Source organism: Ascaphus truei, assembly GCF_040206685.1.
Source record: "Ascaphus truei isolate aAscTru1 chromosome 3 unlocalized genomic scaffold, aAscTru1.hap1 SUPER_3_unloc_11, whole genome shotgun sequence".
Taxonomy (NCBI): Eukaryota; Metazoa; Chordata; class Amphibia; order Anura; family Ascaphidae; genus Ascaphus; species Ascaphus truei.
This window is the reverse complement of record NW_027453823.1, coordinates 107,039-135,000: the sequence shown is the minus strand read 5'-3', so window position 1 is coordinate 135,000 and position 27,962 is coordinate 107,039.

Here is a 27,962-nt window from a genome sequence, read left to right as displayed (position 1 = left end):
ACAGTGTGGGGGGATGAGGGGGGGTGCCGGCTGTTTAGCAAGTCAGGAGGGGAGACGGGAGACAGCCTGACAGGGCAGAGGGAACTCACCTGTTAGTCTGAAGCGTGAAGGGGAACTAAACAGCTGCGGGCAAGTTACTGAAATGAAGTGATTCCTTCCAAATCCTCCTGTCCTGTGATGACTGTCGGTGTCCTGCACAGCTGCAGGCCCCCTGCGGAGAAACACTCCCCCGACAATCTAACTGTGTCTGTGCAGGACACAGACCCGAGATCTGGGAGCGGGAAGGGGGGGAAATGCTCTGTATGTAAGTGCTAGTGCAGGAGAAATTCTCTAGATCCACCATGTATACATACATTGGGTAGCTATATATACTCTAGATCCACCATGTATACATACATTGGGTAGCTATATATACTCTAGATCCACCATGTATACATACATTGGGTAGCTATATATACTCTAGATCCACCATGTATACATACATTGGGTAGCTATATATACTCTAGACCCACCATGTATACATACATTGGGTAGCTACATATACTCTAGACCCACCATGTATACATACATTGGGTAGCTACATATACTCTAGACCCACCATGTATACATACATTGGACAGCTACATATACTCTAGATCCACCATGTATACATACATTGGATAGCTACATATACTCTAGATCCACCATGTATACATACATTGGGTAGCTACATATACTCTAGACCCACCATGTATACATACATTGGACAGCTACATATACTCTAGATCCACCATGTATACATACATTGGATAGCTACATATACTCTAGATCCACCATGTATACATACATTGGGTAGCTACATATACTCTAGACCCACCATGTATACATACATTGGACAGCTACATATACTCTAGATCCACCATGTATACATACATTGGACAGCTACATATACTCTAGATCCACCATGTATACATACATTGGGTAGCTATATATACTCTAGATCCACCATGTATACATACATTGGATAGCTACACATACTCTAGATCCACCATGTATACATAGTATAGCTACATATACTCTAGACCCACCATGTATACATACATTGGATAGCTACATATACTCTAGATCCACCATGTATACATACATTGGACAGCTACATATACTCTAGATCCACCATGTATACATACATTGGACAGCTACATATACTCTAGATCCACCATGTATACATACATTGGGTAGCTATATATACTCTAGATCCACCATGTATACATACATTGGATAGCTACACATACTCTAGATCCACCATGTATACATACATTGTATAGCTACATATACTCTAGACCCACCATGTATACATACATTGGACAGCTACATATACTCTAGACCCACCATGTATACATACATTGGATACCTACATATACTCTAGACCCACCATGTATACATACATTGGACAGCTACATATACTCTAGATCCACCATGTATACATACATTGGATACCTACATATACTCTAGACCCACCATGTATACATACATTGGATAGCTACATATACTCTAGACCCACCATGTATACATACATTGGATAGCTACATATACTCTAGACCCACCATGTATACATACATTGGATAGCTACATATACTCTAGATCCACCATGTATACATACATTGGATACCTACATATACTCTAGACCCACCATGTATACATATATTGGATAGCTACATATACTCTAGACCCACCATGTAAATGTAAGGATGTGTACATATATGTGTGGGTTCCGCGCTGTTACTAATGCAGGAAGCGCCATACTGTTCTTTTGCCAGTGAGGTTATTGTGTGAGTAGTAAGGCTGCGCATGCGCGAGGAAAGCGCGCGAACGGCAACCAATCCGGCGGGACTTTGGGGGTTGAACTCTGAACTGTGAACTGTGGAGGAGTCAGCTGAGGCTGGGGACCAATAGGGTGTGAGACTCTGGATAGGGGAGAGACAGGAAGCGTGTGGGCAGAGACACGAGCGAGAGAGGAGAAGGAGGAAGGTGGCGGAACCTCGTGTGTGCGAGCGGAGTGTCAGTGACCCTTCCGCTTAGGACAGATACATCCCCCAGCCCCCAGGAGTAGAACCCCTGTCACCGTAGGGTGCCGCTTTTCTAGGGACGGCCGTAGCATTTAGGGAAGCATCCCATTAGTGCTGGTTCATTTGCAAAAGTTGCGGACGCCATCTTGGTCTGGAGAACAGACCGCACAGCAGAGCAGAGTGTCGGCGCAAGGCTGGAGCAACACTACGGACCCTTTGTGAAGTGGTGTGGTCACCGCAGTGACCGGGAGGTATTGTTAGTCACCAAGTGCACCTACACCGGTCACCAGGCGCTGATCCCGCCTCCCACTAACTAATTGGGGGCACTAGTGTGCCAGTAAACTATTCAATACAACTACTAGTTGCAGGACAAACTCCTTGGGAGAGTGGCAGAGCCACCGGTGTACAGGACATTAACCCTATAAAGGTGTGGCCGAGCCACAGTGTGAAATGCTTGATTATAAAGTATAAGAGTTATATGCATGTTATATGTACGTTGCATTTTCGTTTTAGTTAGTATTATAGTAAAAGGTTGCTTGTTGCACAATACAGTTGTATGTTTCTTACTCAGGGTAGATTCTCTACAATGGGGATCCTGGGTAAGTGGAGGCGCTGCACCATGATAATAGAGGGTAAGACCCCAGGCTCTCCAAGAGCGGAGGCTTAGAGCTCCTGGAGCCACAGGTAAAACACAGCATCAGTAGTTCCTTTGTGCAGGGGTTCACAAAAAGGGCTACATTTGGAGGCGCTGCTGAGAGCTTAGACCTGGGGTGCCCCCACATTTTTTCCTCTATTGTGCAACCAGCCCACATCATGTCGGTGCCCTCGGCGCTCGAGGTGCGCAAGTGGGCCCAGCGGCGCGGGATTCCCTTGAACCGTGTTTTCGCGCTGGGCCACGTCCCAGCCACGATCTCGTTAGGTACTGTGACCGAGCAGGTCCGAAAGCTCCCGCTCCTGGACAATGCCCAAGTACAAGACCACTTCTATGACCGCGACCAGGCCTGGCGCCGGGTCTTGTATGCCACTGAACAAGACATATGCCCCGAGGCCTTGCCCCGTATACTGCTGCTGCCCGAGGCCCCGTGGATACGCTGCCCCATAGTCCAAGTGGACACCCCTGCACCATTGGCCACTTCCACCCCACAGAGAGAGTATACACCCACAGTAGGTGCCGCGGCTGGGGGCCCCGACCACTCCCCTGACCATGGCCTGCAGCCTCGCTGGCCGGCAGCCCTGAGCCTAGGCTCCTCGTCCACCCCGCCCGGCCTGCGGTCTGGCCTCAACCGACTTAGCCTATCAAGACTGGACACCTACCCCGCAGTCGGGGATAGCTTACCGGGAGACACCTCTATTCCCGCGATAGCAGCCGCTCTCCACAACACCACCCAGTCGCTCCAATATAGGAAGTTAAAGGCCTTCTCCGGGGAGAAACCCACGCCCCAAGGGGAAGTAGGGATAGAGGACTGGTTGGATCATACAGAACAGGTACTGCCTAAATGGACCTGCACGGACGCGGTCCGAAGACAGCGCATCGTTGAGTGCTTACGGCCCCCCGCGTCCCACATGGTGCACTACTACCGAGATGACAATCCGGAGGCTGATGCAGCGGATCTCATCTACTGCCTGACGAAGGCGTATGGGGCTCCGGTGGATACTTATGCGTTGATGGCCAAATTCCATGCGTTAGCCCAGAAGGAAGGGGAAATGGTATCCGACTTCCTCCGGCGATTGCACCTGGACTTATGGAATCTGGTGAGGAAGGGCGTGTTGCCAAGGATAGAAGCCAATGGACTGCGCACCACTCAGCTGTTGAGGGGGCTCCTACCCCTGCACCCCGTGTCGGTGCGGGTCAGCAGCTGCCTAACGCCCGGGCAAGCCTTATCGTTTCACGACCTAATGGATCGGGTCCAAGCGCACGAGACGGTGTTGTTAGGACGTGACCTGGCCCCTGGGAAAAAGCCCCCGCCCGGGAGTAAGGAAGTCAAGAAAGAGGAACCCAAGACCGACGTGCCCGAACCTGGGGACCCCGACCCCGAGGATGCCAGCGCACCAGTGACGCCCAGACCTCGTCCCCCGACCGGGCAAAGTTCACCAACCGGGAGAAGCGAGAATTACCTCAGCCAAACGCAGTGCTACGCGTGTGGGAAGATGGGACATCTGCGTGCCCGTTGCCCCACCTTGCGGAAAACGGCGTCCCGGCCAGCGCAGTCGATGCCGTGCAAACCCCTGGAGGATGGAGAGGCGTCGCCGCCATCCCCAAGCAGCCGAATCGGCCCCGCCGCCATTATTCGGGTAGTTATCGAGGGCATCTACGCCGCCGCATTGTTGGACACGGGATCCCAGGTGACCATCGTATACCGGCCCTTCTACGACCAACACCTACATCGATTACCGTTGCTCTCTGCGGATGCCTTGCGACTAAGGGGATTGAGTCGTGAGGATTACCCCATAGACGGAGTAGTAAAGGTGCAGTTAGACATTCCCCAACTGAACACTGGTAAACATCATCCCATGGAAGTGGAGGCCTTAGTGTGCCCCGAACCTCAGGATCACCCCAGCGCTCCAATCATATTGGGTACTAACGCTGACATTGTGCGCGCGGTGTTCCGCATGTATTTGCAAGAAGCGGGAGAAGCCCCGCTGCTGGCCCTAGCAGCCTGCCTCGCCCTCCAAGAGGTCTGCGGTAAAATTGCGACCGAAGAGGAGCATGGCGTACTCTACAGTCAAGAATGGGGACTGACTCAAATTCCCCCGGGGGAAGGACGAATGATGGTCGCTGCTTGCCACTACCCCCGACGACGGCCGGAGGATCAGCTCTTCGCCTTGGAAAGCGTGGCCCAAGACGAACAACGGTTGGGCTACGAAGTACTGGCCTCCGTGAAGAAATAGCCCGGGAAGATTCCGGATCGCACCTGGGTGTACGTGCGGAATATCTCCCCTTATCCCATGAATATTGATCGGCGTCAGATGCTGGGGAGAATATACCCCGTGACTCCCGAGGGGAAGACCTCGACGAAACGACCCAAGTACTCCCCTCCTACCTCTGAGTCGTTGTTGGAATTCGACTTCGGAGACTCTCCGCTCCCGGATGAATGGAGGAAGAGACTGCAGGTCGAGCTACAAGACCGAAGGAGCGTGTTCTCCACTAGTGATATGGATGTGGGGTGCAGTCGCAGTGCCCACCATACCATCAGACTGAGCGACGCTACCCCCTTCCGGGAGCGCTCCCGCCGGCTCGCCCCCCGGGACGTCGAAGAGGTGAGGAGATTACTCGCCGAGATGGAGGGGGCTGGCATCGTGCAAGGATCTCGTAGCCCTTACGCCTCACCCATCGTGGTAGTCCGCAAAAAGAACGGGACGGTCCGTCTCTGCGTGGATTACAGAACCCTGAATACCCGCACCATCCCCGACCAGTACACACTGCCCCGAATCGAGGATCTCTTGAACGCCCTGATGGGAAGTAAATGGTTCAGTGTGCTCGATCTCAGGTCCGGGTACTACCAAGTACCCATGGGCCAGGAGGACCAAGAAAAGACTGCCTTCATCTGTCCATTAGGATTTTATCAATTTACCCGAATGCCGCAAGGGATCTGCGGGGCCCCGGCCACATTCCAGAGATTGATGGAAAAGACTCTCGGAGACCTGAACCCGCAAGAATGCTTAGTGTACCTGGATGACATTATAGTGTTCGGGCGGACTCTAGAGGAACACTCCGAGAGGCTGATGAAGGTACTGGATAGACTTCAGGAGGAGGGCCTCAAACTGTCTCTGGACAAATGCAAGTTCTGTCGATCCTCCGTGACGTATGTGGGCCACATCGTATCGGCTGAAGGAGTGTCCACCGATCCAGGGAAGATAGAGGCTGTGGTGAATTGGCCTAGACCCCATAATGTCCAAGAGTTGCGGTCCTTCTTGGGATTTTGTGGCTACTACCGGCGGTTCGTGGAAGGCTATTCCAGCAAAGCCAAGCTGTTGAACAATCTTTTAAAGATCTATCCGGGAGAGACAGAACGAAAAGGGGTCACGGCGCAAACACCCTTTGGGGAGAAATGGACCCCAGAATGTGAACAGGCATTCCTGAACTTAAAAACCAGCCTCACCCAGGCCCCGGTCTTGGCCTATGCAGATCCGGAACGGGAATACGTCCTACATGTAGACGCCAGCCTTAGTGGGCTGGGGGCTGTCCTGCATCAGAAGTATGAGACGGGGCTCCGCCCAGTGGCATATGCGAGTCGAAGCTTGACACCTACTGAGCAGAACTACCCGGTCCATAAACTGGAGTTTTTGGCCTTGAAATGGGCAGTGGTGGACAAGCTGCACGACTACCTGTATGGGGTACAGTTCGAAGTACGCACGGACAATAATCCCATGACCTACATAAATACGTCCGCCAAATTGGACGCTACGGGACACCGTTGGTTAGCTGCCCTGGCCAACTACAGTTTCAATCTCAAATACAAACCAGGACCCACCAATATAGGGGCCGACGCCCAGTCTCGTCGACCCAGCCTTCAATCCACCCCTGATGAGGAAGTATGGGAAGAAATACCGGGTCCCGGAATCCGTGCTCTCTGTTCTGTGGCTGCGGTAGTCAATAATCAGGTGGCATTCTCGGAACTACGGGTTGCTGATTCTTTAGGATGTCACTCGCGAGCCATTCCCCGGGCCTATCAGGGTCGAGAAGGGATGAATATCACGGAAGATAACATCATCTCGTGGAGGGATCTAGTGCATTACCAGACTCAAGACCCGATAGTGGAGCTGGCCCGTCAAGCGGTACAACAAGAAAATCCCTCTATACTCAAGCAAGCCCCCAAAAACTTGGTGAAACTCCTGTTGAATGAGTTTGGAAAGTTCGAAATGGACAATTGTTTGTTATATCGGGTGATCCCATATCACAACCATCCCGATCGGCGTCAGCTGTTCCTGCCGGAGCGCTTGAGGAACATGGTCCTTCGGGCTCTCCACGATGACCATGGCCATCTGGGCATTGATAAGACGTTCAGGCTACTACAGGATAGATTCTACTGGCCTAGGATGAGAGAGTCCGTGGAACAGCATTGTCGAAGGTGTAATCGCTGCTTACAAAAGAAAACACTGCCCACCAGGGCGGCTCCCATGGCGCACTTGAAAAGTTCGGGCCCCATGGATCTGGTGTGTATGGATTTTCTCTGTATTGAGCCCGACAGCCGGGGCATTAGCAATGTACTAGTGATTACTGACCACTACACCAGGTACGCCCAGGCGTTCCCTACGAAAGATCAGAAGGCCGTAACGGTGGCCCGAGTCCTGTGGGAAAAGTATTTCATTCATTATGGATTACCAAATCGCCTCCACTCTGATCAGGGCAGGGACTTTGAGAGTACACTGATAAAGGAATTGCTAACACTACTGAACATTGCCAAGTCCCGTACCACCCCGTACCACCCCGAAGGGGATGCTTTGCCCGAACGGTTCAACCGCACTTTATTAGATATGTTAGGAACACTGACAGGCTCACAAAAGACGGAGTGGAGTAAGCACGTGGAGACATTGGTACATGCTTATAATTGTACCCGGCATGAGTCCACCTGATACACCCCGTACTTTTTGATGTTCGGAAGAGAAGCCCGATTACCGGTGGATGTGCGACTGCGGATATCTACCGATGGGGTATCCAACAGAACGCACTTCCGATACGTACAGCGGTTACGGGATAGTCTGCAGCAGGCCTATAAATTGGCCGAAAGAGCGACAGCGCAATTGAATGCGGGAAATAAAAGACGCTATGATCACAAAGTGCATCACAAGGAAATTCACCCCGGGGATGCGGTTCTCTTACGCAACTTAGGTGTTCCTGGGAAACATAAATTGGCGGACCGGTGGCGGGAAGGTGTGAACGAGGTGGAGTCACAGATGCCTGGCCTTCCTGTGTATCGGATCAAGGACTCCGAAGGCCGCGTAAAAGTGTGGCATAGGAATCACCTACTTCCCATACCTCAAGTAGGGAACGACGAGTTGGAACTACCCGCTACGCCAATAGATGGAGAAGTTGGAAACCCAGAGGATGGCCTAGAGACTGTAAAACTTGCCACCTCTGAGTATCCGATGGAAGGAACCTCTCAAAGGGGCCTTCCGGCCGCGGGGGCATCTCCCGAAGGAGCTACAGGTAAAGAGCCTCTTGGCCCGAACATTGACAATCTGACTCCCATGAGTCAGTCATTAGATCCACAAAGCCCATGTTTCACACCCCAGAGAGACTGTACTAATGCTGAAAACCCCTCAAGGGTAGAGATGGAAACACCAGTTGAGACTGGATACTGTGCAGAGGAAGCCGAGGAGAACCAACCTCGGCGAAGTCAAAGAACCAGTCAGCCTCCCATGAGAATGGCGTACGATCAATTTGGGGCACCCCATTATGAGGCTCAGCAGTGGGCTCGGCATAGAATGCAATCTATGGTAGTACTGTTCAATGAAATGTGTAACCTAATTTAAGGGAGAAGGGCTGTGTAAATAAGTTCATATATGTAGGTAGTCCAGCGGGGACGTTGGATTCTGGAGAGGGGAGAATGTAAGGATGTGTACATATATGTGTGGGTTCCGCGCTGTTACTAATGCAGGAAGCGCCATACTGTTCATTTGCCAGTGAGGTTATTGTGTGAATAGTAAGGCTGCGCATGCGCGAGGAAAGCGCGCGAACGGCAACCAATCCGGCGGGACTTTGGGGGTTGAACTCTGAACTGTGAACTGTGGAGGAATCAGCTGAGGCTGGGGACCAATAGGGTGTGAGACTCTGGATAGGGGAGAGACAGGAAGCGTGTGGGCAGAGACACGAGCGAGAGAGGAGAAGGAGGAAGGTGGCGGAACCTCGTGTGTGCGAGCGGAGGGTCAGTGACCCTTCCGCTTAGGACAGATACATCCCCCAGCCCCCAGGAGTAGAACCCCTGTCACCGTAGGGTGCCGCTTTTGTAGGGACGGCCGTAGCATTTAGGGAAGCATCCCATTAGTGCTGGTTCATTTGCAAAAGTTGCGGACGCCATCTTGGTCTGGAGAACAGACCGCACAGCAGAGCAGAGTGTCGGCGCAAGGCTGGAGCAACACTACGGACCCTTTGTGAAGTGGTGTGGTCACCGCAGTGACCGGGAGGTATTGTTAGTCACCAAGTGCACCTACACCGGTCACCAGGCACTGATCCCGCCTCCCACTAACTAATTGGGGGCACTAGTGTGCCAGTAAACTATTCAATACAACTACTAGTTGCAGGACAAACTCCTTGGGAGAGTGGCAGAGCCACCGGTGTACAGGACATTAACCCTATAAAGGTGTGGCCGAGCCACAGTGTGAAATGCTTGATTATAAAGTATAAGAGTTATATGCATGTTATATGTACGTTGCATTTTCGTATTAGTTAGTATTATAGTAAAAGGTTGCTTGTTGCACAATACAGTTGTATGTTTCTTACTCAGGGTAGATTCTCTACAATGGGAATCCTGGGTAAGTGGAGGCGCTGCACCATGATAATAGAGGGTAAGACCGCAGGCTCCCCAAGAGTGGAGGCTTAGAGCTCCTGGAGCCACAGGTAAAACACAGCATCAGTAGTTCCTTTGTGCAGGGGTTCACAAAAAGGACTACATTTGGAGGCGCTGCTGAGAGCTTAGACCTGGGGTGCCCCCACATTTTTTTCTCTATTGTGCAACCAGCCCACATCATGTCGGTGCCCTCGGCGCTCGAGGTGCGCAAGTGGGCCCAGCGGCGCGAGATTCCCTTGAACCGTGTTTTCGCGCTGGGCCACGTCCCCGCCACGATCTCGTTAGGTACTGTGACCGAGCAGGTCCGAAAGCTCCCGCTCCTGGACAATGCCCAAGTACAAGACCACTTCTATGACCGCGACCAGGCCTGGCGCCGGGTCTTGTATGCCACTGAACAAGACATACTGCACCGACACACTTTATTCGAGCAAATACCCGGTATGTACCTGGCAGATACCTGGAATGCGCCGCTCCTCACCTCTGACAAGCCCCGTTGCATTTGCCTTCCCAGCCTGGGTTCATGCCTGGCTGACGGGCGGCTGATCTGTTAAATGATAATGATTAGGATTTAATAGGCTGCAATGCTTCGCGTGTCTACCAGATGGCATAAATTCATGAATTGTAATGCAGAATATATATATGTACTGTGCAGTATTGCAGCCAGCGGGAATAAAATGCTTCAATCCCTGCCTGGAAAATACCTCAATGCACTCGGGCAGAAAACAGTCACAAACCTCAATACACCCGGGTATACCCGAATTCGTGGGACTAGCCGAGCTCGAATAAAGTGTGTCGCCAGTGTATGCCCCGAGGCCTTGCCCCGTATACTGCTGCTGCCCGAGGCCCCGTGGATACGCTGCCCCATAGTCCAAGTGGACACCCCTGCACCATTGGCCACTTCCACCCCACAGAGAGAGTATACACCCACAGTAGGTGCCGCGGCTGGGGGCCCCGACCACTCCCCTGACCATGGCCTGCAGCCTCGCTGGCCGGCAGCCCTGAGCCTAGGCTCCTCGTCCACCCCGCCCGGCCTGCGGTCTGGCCTCAACCGACTTAGCCTATCAAGACTGGACACCTACCCCGCAGTCGGGGATAGCTTACCGGGAGACACCTCTATTCCCGCGATAGCAGCCGCTCTCCACAACACCACCCAGTCGCTCCAATATAGGAAGTTAAAGGCCTTCTCCGGGGAGAAACCCACGCCCCAAGGGGAAGTAGGGATAGAGGACTGGTTGGATCATACAGAACAGGTACTGCCTAAATGGACCTGCACGGACGCGGTCCGAAGACAGCGCATCGTTGAGTGCTTACGGCCCCCCGCGTCCCACATGGTGCACTACTACCGAGATGACAATCCGGAGGCTGATGCAGCGGATCTCATCTACTGCCTGACGAAGGCGTATGGGGCTCCGGTGGATACTTATGCGTTGATGGCCAAATTCCATGCGTTAGCCCAGAAGGAAGGGGAAATGGTATCCGACTTCCTCAGGCGACTACACCTGGACTTATGGAATCTGGTGAGGAAGGGCGTGTTGCCAAGAATGGAAGCCAATGGACTGCGCACCACTCAGCTGTTGAGGGGGCTCCTACCCCTGCACCCCGTGTCGGTGCGGGTCAGCAGCTGCCTAACGCCCGGGCAAGCCTTATCGTTTCACGACCTAATGGATCGGGTCCAAGCGCACGAGACGGTGTTGTTAGGACGTGACCTGGCCCCTGGGAAAAAGCCCCCGGCCGGGGGTAAGGAAGTCAAGAAAGTGGATCCCAAGACCGACGTGCCCGAACCTGGGGACCCCGACCCCGAGGATGCCAGCGCACCAGTGACGCCCAGACCTCGTCCCCCGACCGGGCAAAGTTCACCAACCGGGAGAAGCGAGAATTACCTCAGCCAAACGCAGTGCTACGCGTGTGGGAAGATGGGACATCTGCGTGCCCGTTGCCCCACCTTGCGGAAAACGGCGTCCCGGCCAGCGCAGTCGATGCCGTGCAAACCCCTGGAGGATGGAGAGGCGTCGCTGCCCTCCCCAAGCAACCGAATCGGCCCGCCACCATTATTTGGGTAGTTATCGAGGGCATCTACGCCGCCGCATTGTTGGACACGGGATCCCAGGTGACCATCGTATACCGGCCCTTCTACGACCAACACCTACATCGATTACCGTTGCTCTCTGCGGATGCCTTGCGACTAAGGGGATTGAGTCGTGAGGATTACCCCATAGACGGAGTAGTAAAGGTGCAGTTAGATATTCCCCAACTGAACACTGGTAAACATCATCCCATGGAAGTGGAGGCCTTAGTGTGCCCCGAACCTCAGGATCACCCCAGCGCTCCAATCATATTGGGTACTAACGCTGACATTGTGCGCGCGGTGTTCCACATGTATTTGCAAGAAGCGGGAGAAGCCCCGCTGCTGGCCCTAGCAGCCTGCCCCGCCCTCCAAGAGGTCTGCGGTAAAATTGCGACCGAAGAGGAGCATGGCGTACTCTACAGTCAAGAATGGGGACTGACTCAAATTCCCCCGGGGGAAGGACGAATGATGGTCGCTGCTTGCCACTACCCCCGACGACGGCCGGAGGATCAGCTCTTCGCCTTGGAAAGCGTGGCCCAAGACGAACAACGGTTGGGCTACGAAGTACTGGCCTCCGTGAAGAAATAGCCCGGGAAGATTCCGGATCGCACCTGGGTGTACGTGCGGAATATCTCCCCTTATCCCATGAATATTGATCGGCGTCAGATGCTGGGGAGAATATACCCCGTGACTCCCGAGGGGAAGACCTCGACGAAACGACCCAAGTACTCCCCTCCTACCTCTGAGTCGTTGTTGGAATTCGACTTCGGAGACTCTCCGCTCCCGGATGAATGGAGGAAGAGACTGCAGGTCGAGCTACAAGACCGAAGGAGCGTGTTCTCCACTAGTGATACGGATGTGGGGTGCAGTCGCAGTACCCACCATACCATCAGACTGAGCGACGCTACCCCCTTCCGGGAGCGCTCCCGCCGGCTCGCCCCCCGGGACGTCGAAGAGGTGAGGAGATTACTCGCCGAGATGGAGGGGGCTGGCATCGTGCAAGGATCTCGTAGCCCTTACGCCTCACCCATCGTGGTAGTCCGCAAAAAGAACGGGACGGTCCGTCTCTGCGTGGATTACAGAACCCTGAATACCTGCACCATCCCCGACCAGTACACACTGCCCCGAATCGAGGATCTCTTGAACGCCCTGACGGGAAGTAAATGGTTCAGTGTGCTCGATCTCAGGTCCGGGTACTACCAAGTACCCATGGGCCAGGAGGACCAAGAAAAGACTGCCTTCATCTGTCCATTAGGATTTTATCAATTTACCCGAATGCCGCAAGGGATCTGCGGGGCCCCGGCCACATTCCAGAGATTGATGGAAAAGACTCTCGGAGACCTGAACCCGCAAGAATGCTTAGTGTACCTGGATGACATTATAGTGTTCGGGCGGACTCTAGAGGAACACTCCGAGAGGCTGATGAAGGTACTGGATAGACTTCAGGAGGAGGGCCTCAAACTGTCTCTGGACAAATGCAAGTTCTGTCGATCCTCCGTGACGTATGTGGGCCACATCGTATCGGCTGAAGGAGTGTCCACCGATCCAGGGAAGATAGAGGATGTGGTGAATTGGCCTAGACCCCATAATGTCCAAGAGTTGCGGTCCTTCTTGGGATTTTGTGGCTACTACCGGCGGTTCGTGGAAGGCTATTCCAGCAAAGCCAAGCTGTTGAACAATCTTTTAAAGATCTATCCGGGAGAGACAGAATGAAAAGGGGTCACGGCGCAAACACCCTTTGGGGAGAAATGGACCCCAGAATGTGAACAGGCATTCCTGAACTTAAAAACCAGCCTCACCCAGGCCCCGGTCTTGGCCTATGCAGATCCGGAACGGGAATACGTCCTACATGTAGACGCCAGCCTTAGTGGGCTGGGGGCTGTCCTGCATCAGAAGTATGAGACGGGGCTCCGTCCAGTGGCATATGCGAGTCGAAGCTTGACACCTACTGAGCAGAACTACCCGGTCCATAAACTGGAATTTTTGGCCTTGAAATGGGCAGTGGTGGACAAGCTGCACGACTACCTGTATGGGGTACAGTTCGAAGTACGCACGGACAATAATCCCATGACCTACATAAATACGTCCGCCAAATTGGACGCTACGGGACACCGTTGGTTAGCTGCCCTGGCCAACTACAGTTTCAATCTCAAATACAAACCAGGACCCACCAATATAGGGGCCGACGCCCTGTCTCGTCGACCCGGCCTTCAATCCACCCCTGATGAGGAAGTATGGGAAGAAATACCGGGTCCCGGAATCCGTGCTCTCTGTTCTGTGGCTGCGGTAGTCAATAATCAGGTGGCATTCTCGGAACTACGGGTTGCTGATTCTTTAGGATGTCACTCGCGAGCCATTCCCCGGGCCTATCAGGGTCGAGAAGGGATGAATATCACGGAAGATAACATCATCTCGTGGAGGGATCTAGTGCATTACCAGACTCAAGACCCGATAGTGGAGCTGGCCCGTCAAGCGGTACAACAAGAAAATCCCTCTATACTCAAGCAAGCCCCCAAAAACTTGGTGAAACTCCTGTTGAATGAGTTTGGAAAGTTCGAAATGGACAATTGTTTGTTATATCGGGTGATCCCATATCACAACCATCCCGATCGGCGTCAGCTGTTCCTGCCGGAGCGCTTGAGGAACATGGTCCTTCGGGCTCTCCACGATGACCATGGCCATCTGGGCATTGATAAGACGTTCAGGCTACTACAGGATAGATTCTACTGGCCTAGGATGAGAGAGTCCGTGGAACAGCATTGTCGAAGGTGTAATCGCTGCTTACAAAGGAAAACACTGCCCACCAGGGCGGCTCCCATGGCGCACTTGAAAAGTTCGGGCCCCATGGATCTGGTGTGTATGGATTTTCTCTGTATTGAGCCCGACAGCCGGGGCATTAGCAATGTACTAGTGATTACTGACCACTACACCAGGTACGCCCAGGCGTTCCCTACGAAAGATCAGAAGGCCGTAACGGTGGCCCGAGTCCTGTGGGAAAAGTATTTCATTCATTATGGATTACCAAATCGCCTCCACTCTGATCAGGGCAGGGACTTTGAGAGTACACTGATAAAGGAATTGCTAACACTACTGAACATTGCCAAGTCACGTACCACCCCGTACCACCCCGAAGGGGATGCTTTGCCCGAACGGTTCAACCGCACTTTATTAGATATGTTAGGAACACTGACAGGCTCACAAAAGACGGAGTGGAGTAAGCACGTGGAGACATTGGTACATGCTTATAATTGTACCCGGCATGAGTCCACCTGATACACCCCGTACTTTTTGATGTTCGGAAGAGAAGCCCGATTACCGGTGGATGTGCGACTGCGGATATCTACCGATGGGGTATCCAACAGAACGCACTTCCGATACGTACAGCGGTTACGGGATAGTCTGCAGCAGGCCTATAAATTGGCCGAAAGAGCGACAGCGCAATTGAATGCGGGAAATAAAAGACGCTATGATCTCAAAGTGCATCACAAGGAAATTCACCCCGGGGATGCGGTTCTCTTACGCAACTTAGGTGTTCCTGGGAAACATAAATTGGCGGACCGGTGGCGGGAAGGTGTGAACGAGGTGGAGTCACAGATGCCTGGCCTTCCTGTGTATCGGATCAAGGACTCCGAAGGCCGCGTAAAAGTGTGGCATAGGAATCACCTACTTCCCATACCTCAAGTAGGGAACGACGAGTTGGAACTACCCGCTACACCAATAGATGGAGAAGTTGGAAACCCAGAGGATGGCCTAGAGACTGTAAAACTTGCCACCTCTGAGGATCCGATGGAAGGAACCTCTCAAAGGGGCCTTCCGGCCGCGGGGGCATCTCCCGAAGGAGCTACGGGTAAAGAGCCTCTTGGCCCGAACATTGACAATCTGACTCCCATGAGTCAGTCATTAGATCCACAAAGCCCATGTTTCACACCCCAGAGAGACTTTACTAATGCTGAAAACCCCTCAAGGGTAGAGATGGAAACACCAGTTGAGACTGGATACTCTGCAGAGGAAGCCGAGGAGAACCAACCTCGGCGAAGTCAAAGAACCAGTCAGCCTCCCATGAGAATGGCGTACGATCAATTTGGGGCACCCCATTATGAGGCTCAGCAGTGGGCTCGGCATAGAATGCAATCTATGGTAGTACTGTTCAATGAAATGTGTAACCTAATTTAAGGGAGAAGGGCTGTGTAAATAAGTTCATATATGTAGGTAGTCCAGCGGGGACGTTGGATTCTGGAGAGGGGAGAATGTAAGGATGTGTACATATATGTGTGGGTTCCGCGCTGTTACAAATGCAGGAAGCGCCATACTGTTCTTTTGCCAGTGAGGTTATTGTGTGAATAGTAAGGCTGCGCATGCGCGAGGAAAGCGCGCGAACGGCAACCAATCCGGCGGGACTTTGGGGGTTGAACTCTGAACTGTGAACTGTGAACTGTGGAGGAGTCAGCTGAGGCTGGGGACCAATAGGGTGTGAGACTCTGGATAGGGGAGAGACAGGAAGCGTGTGGGCAGAGACACGAGCGAGAGAGGAGAAGGAGGAAGGTGGCGGAACCTCGTGTGTGCGAGCGGAGGGTCAGTGACCCTTCCGCTTAGGACAGATGCATCCCCCAGCCCCCAGGAGTAGAACCCCTGTCACCGTAGGGTGCCGCTTTTGTAGGGACAGCCGTAGCATTTAGGGAAGCATCCCATTAGTGCTGGTTCATTTGCAAAAGTTGCGGACGCCATCTTGGTCTGGAGAACAGACCGCACAGCAGAGCAGAGTGTCGGCGCAAGGCTGGAGCAACACTACGGACCCTTTGTGAAGTGGTGTGGTCACCGCAGTGACCGGGAGGTATTGTTAGTCACCAAGTGCACCTACACCGGTCACCAGGCGCTGATCCCGCCTCCCACTAACTAATTGGGGGCACTAGTGTGCCAGTAAACTATTCAATACAACTACTAGTTGCAGGACAAACTCCTTGGGAGAGTGGCAGAGCCACCGGTGTACAGGACATTAACCCTATAAAGGTGTGGCCGAGCCACAGTGTGAAATGCTTGATTATAAAGTATAAGAGTTATATGCATGTTATATGTACGTTGCATTTTCGTATTAGTTAGTATTATAGTAAAAGGTTGCTTGTTGCACAATACAGTTGTATGTTTCTTACTCAGGGTAGATTCTCTACAATGGGGATCCTGGGTAAGTGGAGGCGCTGCACCATGATAATAGAGGGTAAGACCCCAGGCTCCCCAAGAGCGGAGGCTTAGAGCTCCTGGAGCCACAGGTAAAACACAGCATCAGTAGTTCCTTTGTGCAGGGGTTCACAAAAAGGGCTACATATACATACATTGGATACCTACATATACTCTAGACCCACCATGTATACATACATTGGGTAGCTACATATTCTCTAGACCCACCATGTATACATACATTGGATAGCTACATATACTCTAGACCCACCATGTATACATACATTGGATAGCTACGTTTCCTAAACTAAGTGTACTACTAGTCATGATAAAGTGATTAAACTACAATCGTGTAACGGGATATATAACGTCCCTATTGGAACTAAAGTGGCAGTGATTAAATAGTGTGGGTAAGTGAATATAATGTAGCTATGCCTGTGTATACACACAAACAGACACACACACACAGACACACCCAGCACTATTAATGCACCCTAATGCTGGCCGGCAGCACCTTTGCTGTTCCTGCACTCACATACACACAGCACTATTACTGCACCCTAATGCTGGCCTGCAGCGCCCTCTGCTGTTCCTGCACTCACACACACACAGCACTATTACTGCACCCTAATGCTGGCCTGCAGCGCCCTCTGCTGTTCCTGCACTCACACACACACACAGCACTATTACTGCACCCTAATGCTGGCCTGCAGCGCCCTCTGCTGTTCCTGCACTCACACACACACAGCACTATTACTGCACCCCAAATGCTGGCCTGCAGCGCCCTCTGCTGTTCCTGCACTCACATACACACAGCACTATTACTGCACCCTAATGCTGGCCTGCAGCGCCCTCTGCCGTTCCTGTACTCACACACACACAGCACTATTACTGCACCCTAATGCTGGCCTTCAGCACCCTCTGCTGTTCCTACACACATATACACACACACACACACACAGCACTATTACTGCACCCTAATGCTGGCCTGCAGCACCCTCTCCTGTTCCTACACTCACACACACACACACAAACACACACATACACACAGCACTATTACTGCACCCTAATGCTGGCCTGCAGCGTTCTCTGCTGTTCCTGCACTCACATACACACAGCACTAATACTGCACCCTAATGCTGGCCTGCAGCACCCTCTGCTGTTCCTACACACACATACACACAGCACTATTACTGCACCCTAATGCTGGCCTGCAGCGCTCATTGCTGTTCCTGCACTCACATACACACAGCACTATTACTGCACCCTAATGCTGGCCTGCAGCGCCCTCTGCCGTTCCTGTACTCACACACACACAGCACTATTACTGCACCCTAATGCTGGCCTTCAGCACCCTCTGCTGTTCCTACACACATATACACACACACACACACACAGCACTATTACTGCACCCTAATGCTGGCCTGCAGCACCCTCTCCTGTTCCTACACTCACACACACACACACAAACACACACATACACACAGCACTATTACTGCACCCTAATGCTGGCCTGCAGCGTTCTCTGCTGTTCCTGCACTCACATACACACAGCACTAATACTGCACCCTAATGCTGGCCTGCAGCACCCTCTGCTGTTCCTACACACACATACACACAGCACTATTACTGCACCCTAATGCTGGCCTGCAGCGCTCATTGCTGTTCCTGCGCACACATACACACACACATACACACAGCACTATTACTGCACCCTAATGCTGGCCTGCAGCGCCCTCTGCTGTTCCTGCACTTACACACACACACAGCACTATTACTGTACGTGTATTGTATTGTATTGTATTGTATGTCTTTATTTATATAGCACCATTAATATACATAGCGCTTCACAGTAGTAATACACGTGGTAATCAAATAAATAACAGATCATATAAATAACAGATCATGGGAATAAGTGCTTTAGACATAAAAGTAAAATTAAGGAACAGGAGTCCCTGCCCCGAGGAGCTTACAATCTAATTGGTAGGTAGGTAGAACGTACAGAGACAGTAGGAGGGAGTTCTGGTAAGTGCGTCTGCAGGGGGCCAAGCTTTATGTATCGTGTTCAGAATATCCACAGTGCTATTCATATGCTTCTTTAAGCAAGTGTGTCTTAAGGTGGGTCTTAAAGGTGGATAGAGAGGGTGCTAGTCGGGTACTGAGGGGAAGGGCATTCCAGAGGTGTGGGGCAGTCAGTGAAAAAGGTTTAAGGCGGGAGAGGGCTTTAGATACAAAGGGGGTAGAAAGAAGAAATCCTTGAGAAGAACGCAAGAGTCTGGATGGTGCATAACGAGAAATTAGGGCTGAGATGTAAGGAGGGACAGAAGAATGTAAAGCTTTAAAAGTGAGGAGAAGAATAGAGTGAGATGCGGGATTTGATCAGAAGCCAGGAGAGGGATTTCATGAGGGGAGATGCTGAGACAGATCTCGGAAAGAGTAGAGTGATTCTGGCAGCAGTGTTTAGGATAGATTGTAGGGGAGACAGGTAAGAGGCAGGAAGGCCGGACAGCAGGAGGTTACAGTAATCAAGACGGGAGAGAATGAGGACCTGAGTCAGAGTTTTAACAGTCGAGCAACAGAGGAAAGGGCGTATCTTTGTTATATTGCGGAGGAAAAAGCAACAGGTTTTAGAAATGTTTTGAATGTGAGGGGCGAATGTGAGAGAGGAGTCGAGTGTGACCCCTAGGCAGCGTGCTTGGGCTACTGGGTGAATGATCGTAGTTCCAACAGTAATGTGGAAGGAGGTAGTAGGGCCAGGTTTGGGAGGAAGTATGAGGAGCTCTGTTTTAGCCATGTTGAGTTTAAGGCGGCGGAGGGCCATCCAGGATGATATAGCAGAGAGACATTCAGAAACTTTGGTTTGTACAGCAGGTGTAAGGTCGGGTGTTGAAAAGTATATTTGTGTGTCGTCAGCAGAGAGGTGATATTTAAACCTAAGCGATGTTATTAGGTCACCTAGAGAGAGTGTGTACAGAGAAAAGAGAAGAGAAGAGGTCCCAGGACAGAGCCCTGGGGTACCCCCACAGAGAGATCAATAGAGGAGGAGGAGGTGGTGTTGGCAGAAGAGACACTGAAAGTACGATGGGAGAGGTAGGATGAGATCCAGGATAGAGCTATGTTCCGAATACCAAGAGTATGGAGAATGTGAAGGAGAAGAGGGTGGTCCACGGTGTCAAATGCTGCAGAGAGGTCGAGTAATATGAGCAGAGTGTAATGACCTCTGTCTTTGGCAGCATGGAGGTCATCAGTTATTTGTGAGGGCTGTTTCCGTGGAGTGAGCAGTGCGGAAGCCAGATTGTAGAGGGTCTAGGAGAGAATAGGTGTTGAGAAAATGGAGCAATCGAGAGAATACAAGACGTTCAAAGAGTTTAGAGGCAAAAGGCAGGAGGGAGACAGGTCGATAGTTAGAAAGACAGGTAGGGTCAAGCTTGCTGTTTTTGAGTAATGGTATGACTGTTGCATGTTTGAAGGAGGATGGAAAGGTTCCAGAGCAGAGGGAGGAATTAAAAATGTGTGTGAGCGTAGGGATTATAGTAGGAGCAAGAGGTTTTAGGAGATGGGAGGGAATGGGGTCAAGAGGGCAAGTGGTAGAGGGAGAAGGAGCGATCAACAGCGACACATCCTCCTCTGAGACAGTGGAAAAAGAGTCAAGGAAGGCAGGAGGAGAGTTAGGAAGAGGTGTAGGATGGGAGGAAGAAACAGAGGGGATGTTCTGACGTATGGATTCCACCTTTTCCTTATGGTGTGCCGGCCAATGCAGTGTGTGTGTGCGTGTGTGTGTGTGTGTGTGCGTGCGTGTGTGTGTGTGTGTGTGCGCGCGTGTGTGTGTGTGTGTGTGTGTGTGTGTGTGTGTGTGTGTGTGTGTGTGTGTGTGCGTGCGTGTGTATGTGTGTGTGTGTGTGTGCGTGTGTGTGTGGGCGTGCGTGTGTGCGTGTGTGCCACTGTTGCTGCTTGTTCTGTGCTATAAGTATATGTAGCCATGTAACCTGTGGCTACTGAAATCCTCTGCCCAGCACGTAAGTCCTGTACCAGCGCAGGCAGTGTTAGGGTTAAATCTGCCCTTGCTGTAGAAAGCAGTCCCCTTGAGTGATGGGGGGGGGCTTAGGGCCTGGGTGCTGCCCATACGGGGGTGAGATGTACACAAGATAACCGCGAGCGCGCATACAAACAGAATGATAATAATGATAATGAGTTAGAGGATAAAACAAATGAAATGTTAGAATAGGGTGTTGGAAAAGGATCATATAGATATACTCTCACACGGGCAAATGTGAGCGACAGTCACTCTGTTGCAGAGTATGATTGTCTCTGATGTACTCACTGCTGTACTCACTGCTGTGCTCACTGCTGTACTCACTGCTGTACTCACTGCTGTGCTCACTGCTGTACTCACTGCTGTACTCACTGCTGTGCTCACTGCTGCACTCACTGCTGTACTCACTGCTGCACTCTGCTGTACTCACTGCTGTGCTCACTGCTGTGCTCACTGCTGTACTCACTGCTGTGCTCACTGCTGTGCTCACTGCTGTGCTCACTGCTGTACTCACTGATGTACTCACTGCTGTACTCACTGCTGAGTGAGCTTTGGGAGGAGGAGAACCCGGAAGACCAGCGGTTTACACAGCGGAGGAGACGCCGGCGCAGCGGACCCTCCGTGGAAGCGAGCCATCCTCTGGTTCTCCGTACCTCGCCCCCGGACACCATCGCGTGTGTTACACATTATGCCCTTGCACGGGGCTTCCTTGTGAGTTCCCACTGCCTGCCGCCACTTCCTTCTTTCTGTATGAGAATATAGTGAGCGCTTTCTTTGGATTACCCAGTTGTTGTGGTCACAGTTATGTACTTGTGCTGTGCTGGGAGGAATAGCACACCAGTGCTTTGTATTCCTGTTATTTTCTGGGGTCTCATATCCCACAGACAAAGCGCTTTCCCATATGTTCTCATGGGCTTTATCGCACTCTGCCAGCTGTAGGTCGGCATTACTGTCTCCTGCGTGTTTGTGTGCATCTATTTCTAACACTTACCTGCCTAGAGGTCTGTGTTTATTCATTGTAGGCACCCCATCATTTGAGAGAGGTGCATGTTGTATTATTACACAGAGTTGCACTATCTCTCTGTGTCCTGCGCTCCCTGACTTCTTCACACCAATACGAATAGAGGATCAGCAAGGAAGGTCCAGTGAGGGCTGAGCTGCAATCTATCACCGTCTGTGTATCTTTGTGTTATCTTGTATTATTATTATTATATTAGCTACGGTTTTGTACTATACTTACTATTGTACGCCCCAGGCACCAACAGAGGAGCGCCTGGTGAATCTTTGGTTTATATACAATAATGCTAGTGTAGGGGAAACATGGTATTATGGGGATAATACATTTTAACCCCTTCACTCCCAACAGGGTTTAGGGTTAACAAGCCGGGCATAATACCTATATTATTGGCATGGTTAACCCTCTCCTGCCACACACACAGAGGTACCAGAGGTACACACACACACACAAACACAGAGGTACACACACAGAGTTACCAGAGGCATACACAGAGGCACACACACAGAAGCACCAGAGGCACACACACACACAGAAGCACTAGAGGCACACACACACACAGAAGCACCAGAGGCACACACACACACAGAGGCACACACAGAAACACCAGAGGCACACTCACACACACACACAGAGGCACACACGCGCACACACACACACACACACACACACAGGCACCAGAGGCTCACACACAGGCACCAGAGGCACACTCACACACACACACAGAGGCACACACACGCACGCACACACACACACACACACACACAGGCACCAGAGGCTCACACACAGGCACCAGAGGCGCACACACACACACACACACACACACAGAGGCACCAGCCTAGAAATCTCCCGATCCCAGCACCCTCCAGAAAGACTCCTCTTCCTTAATGTTACTTTTATGTCTGAAGCACTTGTAATCCCATGACCTGTTATTTGTATTATTTGTTACTTATATGATTGTCACGTGTATTACTGCTGTGAAGCGCTATGTGTGTGTGCGCCTCTGTGTGTGTGTGTGTGCGCCTTTGTGTGTGCGCCTCTGTGTTTGTGTGTGTGTGCGCACCTCTGGTGCCTCTCTGTGTGTGTGTGCGCGCGCGCCTGTGTGTTTGTGTGCCTCTGTGTGTGTGTGTTCTCGCGCCTCTGGTGCCTCTCTATGTGTATGTGTGTGTGTGCGTGCCTCTGGTGCCTCTGTGTGTGTGTTTTTGTGTGTGCCTCTGGTGCCTCTGTGTGTGTGTGTGTGTGTATGTGTGTGTGCCTCTGGTGCCTCTGTGTGTGTGTGTGAGTGTGCCTCTGGTGCTTCTGTGTGTGCCTCTGTGTGTGTGCCTCTGGTGCTTCTGTGTTGTTGTGTGCCTCTGTGTGTGTGTGTGTGTGTGTGTGTGTGTGTGTGTGTGTGTGTGTGTGTGTGTGTGTGTGTGTGTGTGTGTGTGTGTGTGTGTGTGTGTGTGTGTGTGTGTGTGTGTGTGTGTGTGTGTGTGTGTGTACACCTCTGGTGCCTCTGTTTGTGTGTGTAAAAGCTGTAAAAATGTTACAACAAAAGTTCAGTTATCAAATGAGTTTATTTCAGGTGCACACAGCGGAGACAGCTTCAAAACACAAAGCTCTCCCCCAGATAACACGGTGTGCCATATATTTATACCCTAAAACCTAAAGCTCCACCCCTTTATGGGGGGGCTTGCACGTCACTAAATATTACCTCATTTTGTAATACATAACAATACTAAAGCTGATGCGCGCGCACGGCCAAGGACCTTTACGTCCTCCCTCAGGAGGCGTTTCCGCCCCCAGCTCAGGCCGCGCGCGTCTCTCCCGCGCGGCGCACACGCCTGATGGGCGTGCACCGCCCACAAGCTTCACATGTAGCGCAGCTGTGGCAATATCCTCCCTACCAATCCCTATCTTCCCTGGGGCCGCTCCCTCGTCACTCCCACTCTTCCTATTGGTCCCTCCTCCTATTTATACCTTGCTCAGCCATTCCTTCTTTGGCTGAGCATAGCTTTGTGTGACCTGTGTTACCCACGGTCGTGCCTGCCTCAGTTCCTGTCTCTGTATTTCCTAGTGATCCCTTGTGTACCGAACCGGCTTGGCTGTGGACCCGCTCTGGACTTCGACCCGTGGCTTATACCCTGACCTTCCGAACTCTCCGACCCCTTACCTCGGCTTGTGGATTCGGACCTACCCCCGGCTCTGGACCCCAGGCTCTCGGTACCAGCTATCTTCTGGAACCTCCCTTCTCGTCTGGCGAGTATCTTACTTTATCTTATACTCCCAGACGGTTCCAGATGCCTTTTTTCCACTTTCCAGGCGTGTCCCCGTAGCTGTGGGTGCAGTTATTACCCATCTCACCTCAGTTTCGGGGTCCCTCCTTGTCCGTGGTGAGCACAGTGTAACATTATGCTCAGCCCAACGGACATGGACCCCGAAGAGGTTGAGCAACCAAGCCCCATGCAGCGACTTCTCCAGCTAGAGGCGCAGCTTGCCTCCATGATGTAGAGGGAGAAAGGGGGTGGCCCGGTATTAAAGGGGTTGCACCCCATATGGCCATCCCCTGACCTCACCAGAGAGACAAGGGGTTAACTGGACTGCGGTCCAGGGATGAGGTTTGCACCTTGTTATACCTTGAAAATGTATGTTCCCCTGTTCCCATGTTTCATTATAAGCAGGTATTTTAATGTTTTAAAGTGCATTTCTGTATCTCCAGTTCGGAAGGTCGCAGAGAGTTGATATTTGGCCAATATGTGGAGTCACTGTAGGCATTTAAAACTGGCAAAGGTCGACCCCCTGAGCCCACCAGAATGGAATTGATTAATATGTGTAGATATTAAAGTGTATATGTATTTTATTTTGGGTCTGTTCTGAAAATGCAGATGCCATTTGCTAGGCTAATAAGTCATGAAGGGCAGACGGCTGAGTAGCCTAAGCACGGTGATCAAAAAGTAACTGCCTTGATTGTTACCCAATGTCTAGGGATTAAGTATTAGTCAATCAACAAACTCTGGCAGTCTAATTGTTGCCTGAGGGCATGGGTTAGTCTGTTAGACTCCACACTAGATAATTGTTCACCAATAGGCTGTGTTCAATGTTAAGAATAGGATTGCACAGGTATATAAACTGTGTCAACCCTACAGTTTTTAGTTGAGCTTCTGATACCATCTTGAAAGTCACTGGACTGTTGGAGAATTGCTATTGGATACTTCTCCATCCCCCAACCCTGAGTAAGTGTTACCCTCTTGTCTGTTAATTGTACTATATTGATGTGTTCACCTTATTTAAGGAATAAATTATATTTTATTATATCTAAGCCTCGTTCAGTTCAACCCAGATATTTGGTGTTCATTATATCTTGTCATAAGCTACCGTGACACATGACGCAGGAGCTCTTTAGACTCTCCTCGTTGCAGCATTCCCCAGGCTCCTCTGCCATTGCAGCTGCAGCGTTTCCCTCCCCGGGTCTTCCCGTGGCTGTGGAGCCTCGTCTCCCGGCTCCCAACTGCTATGCAGGGGATCCCCACAAGTGCAGAAGGTTTCTTAATCAGTGCGAGATGCAATTTGAATGATCTCCTTTGCGCTTTCCCACTACACGTTCAAGGGTGGCCTATACTATGTCTCTCTTGAACGGAAAGGCCCTAGCCTGGGCATCCCCCACCTGGGAGCGGGAGCCTGCCATGGCGCGTGACTATTCTCGCTTTCTTCGAGAATTCAGGCAAGTATTTGATACGCCTGGTCGCCAAATTATGGCAGATTCTTCTCTCTTTCATATTTCCCAGGGTACTCGTCCTGTCGCCGAGTATGCTTTCGACATCCGGACCATTGCAGCGGAGACCTCCTGGAACGATGGCTCACTCTCGGCAGCTTTTTGGCAGGGTCTGTCGGACGCCATCAAGGACCAGCTGGGCACTATGGAGAGACCCACCAGATTGGAGGATCTCATTGCGGTCTGCATCCGCGTGGACCAGCGGTTACGTGAGAGAAGACTTGAACGCACTCTTCCTCGTACCACTTCCTCTCGGTCTTCCAGCCGCAGTCTCGTCCATTACGGTCCCCAACCCATGGATGAGCCCGAGCCTATGCAGCTCGGAAGTCATCGGCTATCCGCGTCTGAGAGACAGCGCCGACGAGAAGGTGGACTGTGCCATTACTGCGGTCAGCCCGGTCATCTGCTGGTAAGCTGCCCTCTGCGCCCAGGAAACGCCAGGACCCAATAAGGTATCAGAGGGTCTCATTGGGTGTACACTGCCGACACACTTTATTCGAGCTCGGCTAGTCCCACGAATTCGGGTATACCCGGGTGTATTGAGGTTTGTGACTGTTTTCTGCCCGAGTGCATTGCGTTATTTTCCAGGCAGGGATTGAAGCATTTTATTCCCGCTGGCTGCAATACTGCACAGTACATATATATATACTGCATTACAATTCATGAATTTATGCCATCTGGTAGACACGCGAAGCATTGCAGCCTATTAAATCCTAATCATTATCATTTAACAGATCAGCCGCCCGTCAGCCAGGCATGAACCCAGGCTGGGAAGGCAAACACAACGGGGCTTGTCAGAGGTGAGGAGCGGCGCATTCCAGGTATCTGCCAGGTACATACTGGGTATTTGCTCGAATAAAGTGTGTCGGTGCAGTAATCTCTTCTCCTCTTTCTTCTCCAAAAGAACTTCCTACTCGAATAATGCTGCCTATATCTCTATCCTGGAATAACTCCCTGATCCCCGCCTCCGCATTTATAGATTCTGGGTCTCAGGGAAACTTTATTGACCAGAGTTTTGCCTATAGGAATGGGATTCCCTTCCGATCTAAGGCTGTTCCAGTTGGTCTGGAGGCCATAGACGGGCTTCCACTCCAACCAGTTTTTATTTCCCTGGAGACTTGTTCTTTTTCCCTCTCCACGGAGGACGGTCACCAAGAGAAGATTATCTTGGACGTGATCCACACTCCATCGGTAGATGTGATTCTGGGACTCCCCTGGTTGCAACTACACAACCCACAACTGGATTGGGTTAATAAAAAACCCATACGATGGAGCCCCCAGTGCCTCAAGACCTGTCTTCCCTCCAAACAGATGTTAGCCGGAGTGGATTTACCCGCAGAGTATAAAACTTCCCTCCCAACGGTCTACTGGGACCTGGCGGACGTTTTCGATAAGGTACGTTCTGAAGTGTTACCTCCCCATAGAGACTTTGACTGTCCTATTGATCTCCTTCCCGGTGCTACCTTACCCAAGAGCCATTCGTACCCCCTATCCATACCCAAGACCAAGGCCATGACCGAGTATATCCAGGATAATTTGAGGAAGGTTTTTATCCGCAATTCTTCATCTCCAGCTGGAGCTGGATTTTTTTTTGTTAAGAAAAAGGATGGTTCCTTGCGCCACTGTATTGACTACAGAGGTCTTAACAAAATTACGATCAAGAACCGTTACCCCCTTTCACTCATTTCCGAACTCTTCGATCGTCTACAGGGGGCAAAAAAATTTCCAAACTTGATCTCCGCGGAGCCTATAACCTTGTCCGCATCCGTAAGGGCGACGAATGAAAGACCGCCTTTAACACCCGGGATGGGCATTATGAATACCTGGTCATGCCTTTTGGCCTGTGCAATGCCCCGGCGGTCTTCCAGGAGTTTGTCAATGAGATCTTCCGTGATCTCCTCGACAGCTTCGTTATCGTATACCTTGATGATATCCTTATTTTTTCCAAAGCCCTCTCTGACCACATTCAGCACACCAAATTAGTCCTGTCCCGCCTTCGGGAGAACAATCTCTACGCTAAGCTAGAGAAATGTTCTTTTCATCTTTCTTCTATTCCCTTTCTTGGATATATCATTTCTAGCACTGGCTTCTCTATGGACACAGCCTAACTCAAGGCTGTCTTAGAATGGCCACAACCCACCTCCCTGAAAGCCATACAGCGATTCTTGGGATTTGCGAATTACTATCGTAAATTCATCAAGAATTTTTCTTCTACCGTGGCCCCCATTACTGCCCTTACAAAAAAGGGAGCTAACACAGCAGTCTGGTCTCCTGCAGCTCTCCAAGCTTTCGACTCCCTCAAAAAGTCTTTCGCTTCTGCACCTATTTTGCGTCACCCTGACCCCGGGCTTCCCTTTACCCTAGAGGTAGACG